Raw genomic sequence first — 5,657 nt, forward strand, 5'->3', positions numbered from 1 at the left:
TTTGTTTACACAGTTGTAATAAACTGCATTGTTATGGCTTAATATGTCACTCCAGCGCTGTGTGCTACAATTTTTTGCTGTAACCAAGAATTTATCACACAAAATGAAACATCTGGAAATTAAATATTTTTGAATATGAATTATCAAGTCTGTGCTATTATCTCAATCTTTCTTGAGTAATCTGGAAACTTTACTCCTGAGACATTGACATAGGACATGATTATTTCTGTAATACAAAGAAAAGAAAAAAGTAGCAAGTATTTTAGTGCAGGAAAAAAAGGAGAAAGACTTTCTAACGAAGTGGAAATCACACACCAGATCAAAATGCCTATCATCTGTTTGGACAAAGTTTCAGTTAACAGTTGAATCCAAAGCTGAATATCCAAAGGCATATCCTTTTCTGTTGAATGCCCATTTCTATTTTGTTTTGTTTCTTCTGTGCTCTCTCTACCTCTCAGTACCTCTACCTCTCAGCAAATACCTACTTTGCTACCACTCACGCAAGTTTTTACATGTGTATTTAGGTAGTTGTAGCCTTTGGGCCTTCCCACCTACAAACATTATTTGAGAAATATCACAATTCCAAACACAATTTTAGGCAACATCGTGTCAACTCTGAGAATGTGAAAAGACTTTCCAAAACAAATGCTTGCTGTAGCTAACATAAAGTTAAAAGCTGGTGTTGAATTACCTATATTAAAGCACTCTCTTCTGTCTTTTTTTTTTTTTTTTTTTTTTTTGTATTACCATTGCTGCTATTGGCACTTCCAATCCTTGAATTGTTGGTGCTTATATCCTAGTTGTGCTTATATCCTAGTTGAGTGAATGAATTTTCTCTGCTACATCTTTGTTTGTTTTTTTATGTAAGAGAGAACTGGAGAAGTGGGTGAAGACAAGCTGAAACAAAGCAAACCTAGGACAGTAGTTACCTTTATTAAAAATGATACTGGCAAGAGAAGTTCCAGAGCTATTTAGAAAGAGTGTTTTGAAGGAATGTCAAAGATAATCAGCCATGGAAGAAATGCAAATCCATTCAAATAGACACAATACACATGTCATGCATTTTATGCAGATTTCAAGCAGTTGAACGTGACTGTAACAAATTGTAGTAATTACCAACTTAGTTTTCAGCAAATCAAGCTCATGATGCTCCATGTTGATGCCTTCTGCATGCCTTCCGTGAACGAACACCAGCTGTGCAGTGAACCACAGCATAGATAGAAGTCAAAAGGCAAAGGGAAGAGAAATATTGCTGGTGTGACTCATTCAGAAACCCTGTGATCCTTGGGAAGCATACATGAAAATCTGTGTTGAAAGACCCTGTGTTAGTGTAGGTGTACTGCTGCACTCCCCACCAGTTCCTGGAGACTTAAGGAGATGGGGAGGTGGCAAAAAAAAAAAAAAAAAAAAGTTGTCTTTTCTCATGTTAATGCAGAACAAGACTTTCAAGAGCCTCTTCAGCCAAGATTGTACATGTAGGTGAAGTTGTACCTGCTCTGGGAATAAAGAAGAGTTTTGTCTGATCTGATGGCTCTCATACCAAGAAAAATTCCAATCAGTACAGACCTGTAGATGATACCTAAATTCTTTATGCAGCAAGAGAAGGAGGAATTGTAGCTGGCCTGGGGCTTCATTGTCAGTCTTATGACTTAAATAATGACAAATTATACAGGGAAGAAGTGTGGCTTGGTCTTCAAAACATGCCAAAAAGGGAGTGTGCATAACCAATTTTTCAGCTTCCTTCTTTCATTTTTTTCAAGAGGATAAAAAGATCAGCAATTTCCCTTATGAAATGTGGAAGAATGACATTATGACAGAATGACATCTATGAAGTCTGTTGGTAGAAGTACCATTGTAAGCCCACAGATCTGGTTTTGCCTAAAGTGGATAACATTTGTTAAGGCAGAAAAATAAGTCACGAGAGCATTACTTTTGAAAGCATAGATAACAAGATTAATATTCTCCTCTAAAAATACTTCTACCATGAAGTTTCTCACAAGGCTGTTGTAATGACATTCTCTTCAGCATCTGGAAACTATATGGTAAGAATGTTGTTCTACACAAGCGGACCAGTGCACAAGCTGAACAATGATCATCTTGTAGGAAACTGATGTCCTCTTTTCCTGCAATTTAGGACAAAAGTTGCAGACTTCATAGGTCCACAGTCACTGCAAGAGAATCAGGTACTGTAGCATGAGAAGAAGCTGACTGGACTATCATCAGGCCACAAGGAGAAAGTCAGTGAAGATCTCTACGGCTGAACAGGGTTAACAGATCTTTGCTTGGATTCTATTCTGAATGGCCTTGCAGACTGCTAGAACCCAGTGTAGTTCTCCGAGAAAAAACAGTGAAATAAGCCTTGCTTACAGCACTTGTTCATATCAGTGTTTTTGTAAACTGATTTGGCACTGGAAGAAAATAGTTGTCTAGCAAGGCAAAATCTGCAAAAGTGGAAATGACTTTTTGTTTTGTAACAAATGAAGCCAAGTTATCGATGAGGTTTAAAACCATTTACACAACAGAAGCTGAAAACAGGTATTCCAGTCGTATTTTCATTGTATGAGAATTGGCTAGAATCATTTTAAATTCTGAAATATTTTATAGCTTCTCTGTTCAAATCTTGACTTGAACAATGGATATAATGTAATTGATTATGGCATAGTAAATTTATGTATACGTTGATGTGTGTCTACATTTTGAGGAAAAAGTATTCAAAGGGCAATTGGGAACAGACAAAATCAGCCTACCCAAAAAAGACTGAAAAGTCACATCACATGGATGTGCTCTCAGTAAAGCAGTTGGCTTGACTGGCTGGACTGCAGGTAAGTTCTGTTTGAACATCAGACTACTCCTGAAATGCAGACCTTTGCACAGTGTTCAACAGTGCCCTAAGATTGTTTTTGGCTTTTGTGACCACTCTTACATTGCAAGTATTTATCTGTCTAATTCAGTATTTAAATATCCTTTTCATTTGGCCCATTTTAATGGTAATATGTGGGCTGTGTTTTCAGCATTTGTTTTTTCCAGTATCCAAGCAGCAGACTGCAAAAAGGCAAGTGTGAATTCAGCCTAGGTTGGCTGGCATTTAGTTGGCCTCTGGGTTTGATACCTACAACAGTGCCACCTCTTTCTTCACCTCGAGACTTGTGAGAGAAGGGCTGTGTGACAGGTGGTAAGCTACAAGATAGGTGTCTGTCCGACCCCAAGCAGATCAGCAAAGGCATTTGAGATGGCATTAAAACACACAGTGATTCAAAGCTATTTCCTTCCCTTTTTGAACCTGTCACTAAAATCATCAGAAAAGAGTTTTCCTGGAAAGAACAGAGGAAAAGTCTGTGAATAGGCTGCTACAGTTATTGCTTAGAATAAAAGTGGAATTTTAAAATTATAGCATTATTTCTAACATGCAAGCTTAAGGCTAAAAAACCTGTCTACATCCCCACAGTGAGGTGTATCCTTGTCCTGCCCTTTCCAAACCATAGCAGAAGGTGGTAGCTGAAATGACTTTTAAGTGTTGCTCACTTCTCACTTGCCCATCTTGGGGAAACCATGAGTTAATTCCTACTCCCCAAAGCTTCAGGCTGGAGACTGTGGGCTTTTGCTTCTTGTTGGAAGAAGGAATACAAAAGAGCAGTTGCACTAAGCCTGGCCTGTCCTATGTGAACAGCCCTAAATCTCAAGTCAGAAAATAATCAGCTGCTTCAAGCTGTGAAGGAAACCTTTCATTAAACACCCAGAAGGCCTTGGAGCCCCAGCAATGCCTGCAGTTCAGCCTCTTCCTCCCCCTTCCCTGGACATCTACTCTGGTCGTGGAGTCCCCAATGGCCTTCCTGGTTGCCCTGCTCCCACAGAAAGGTTTTCACACCCCAAACTGCAGTCAGGCTTGACAGCCCCTCTGTTTTTCCCCTTCCTGAGGAGGAAACACAGCTCCTCTTGGCCTACTTCATTATCCCTTGTTAGTCCTGGAAGAGGTAGGCAGACACAGATCATACGGATAACTTGCAGGCTAGGACCCGAGGCCTCATTCAGCAGGAGCTTTGGAGAACTTGTAAGGAGGTCTGTGGAGCCTGGTGGAAGGCAAGGCCTGCTAAGCCACAAGTTAGCCATGTCCTTGCAGCGGTCTGCATGGGACCAGGACATGCATTTCAGTGAAGGGTTCAGATCCTACAAGGCTGTGAACTTGAGCAACATTTTCACCCTTAGCCAACAGGGAGACCTTTATGTCACCCCATGTCAAGATCTTTTGAAAGGATATTTTTTTCCCCTCTGAATGTAAGACTTAAGCAGGCTGCATATTTCAGATGGTGCAGCTTTGCCCTGTACCAGTATTCAATTAAAAAAAAAAAAAAAAAAAAGTAGAAAATTGGGTGTTTATCTCAAAGTCTTACTTTCAGGTTGATGCTGTGACAGAAAAAAATGTGGCTTTTTTATTGCTTAAGAGCAAAGGCATGTATAAGGTCTTTCAGCCAACTGAGGTTGTCTAACATATATACGAGAGGTGGCAGTGTTGCTCTTTAGTTTTCAGCCATTCTGGGGAGTTAAGTGCATAATAATAGATGGTTCCAATTTTTTTCTTAGTCTGGCATACAGCTGAACTTCATACAGTGTAGTGCAATTATGCAACATTGGAATGTTTTTCGCTCTGAGCACATTTTTTTAATAGTCCTAATCCTATGGCACAATTATTGAATATATTAAAAATAATTACATTGACAAGTTGTAATTGTAAAGGCAGCCTATTTTTTTGCGCTGTATGAATTAGACTGAGAATGTAACTTAAAATGGATATAGCTGAGACCACACGACTTTAAATATAGTTTGGGATGTAATGGTTGCAGTAGAAAATCTGAGCAGATTTACATGCTGTCCCACCCTTTTATTAATAAGACTCTAATTTACACTTATACCTTCCTTGGACAGTGCAGTGCTGGAGCTGCTGCTTTTTCCTCATCTGTACATAAAGTTCAATGTTATACCTCAACTCAAGAAAACAAAGTAGTAAAAAAAGTTTGAAGTGAAAAGCCTGAGTTTACTACAGTGATACTATTATTTCTCAATGCTTTCTGTAATATTGACCCAACAGTTGAATATCCTCATAGACCTTAGAGAAAGAGAGAAGTTGATAGATGCCTGTAAGGACAGCAAAGGGTGTATGTGCATGCGCTGGGAATGGAAGAAGAAAGTGAAGGAGTTCTGTGGCCACAGCTCATTGCCGGAAAAGAGGGTCACAGGCTGGTGATGAGGGGCTAGATTGAGAGGACACTGGATCTGCAGTAGTTTGCCCTTGCTGAGAGGAAGCAATGCGCTCCATTTATTTGGCTGCATATGAGATATAGGTGGCTTTCCCTCTGCTTCTGCCTCCATTTCCTTCCCCAACATTTATTTAGGATTTCTGCAAATTAGAGAAGGAAAAAAATCTCCTGGAAGGATGAATTGGCTGTTGATGGAGTACTGCCTAAAAGGGGCTCTTGTGCGCTTTCAAAGCCTTCTGACTGAGACAAATCATTGTATAGCATGATCTGTCACATCAGCTGATTACAAGAAAATAAAATCACAGAAATATTGTGCCCAGTGTGAGCTCCTTTTAGAGTTGCCACTAGCAAAGCCTTGCTGCTGTAAGAGACTGGGCTGGGATTTTCCCCTTCTATCATGGCTAC

The sequence above is a fragment of the Nothoprocta perdicaria genome, unplaced genomic scaffold (genome assembly GCF_003342845.1).
Source record: "Nothoprocta perdicaria isolate Ctin4 unplaced genomic scaffold, notPer1 scaffold_351, whole genome shotgun sequence".
Taxonomy (NCBI): Eukaryota; Metazoa; Chordata; class Aves; order Tinamiformes; family Tinamidae; genus Nothoprocta; species Nothoprocta perdicaria.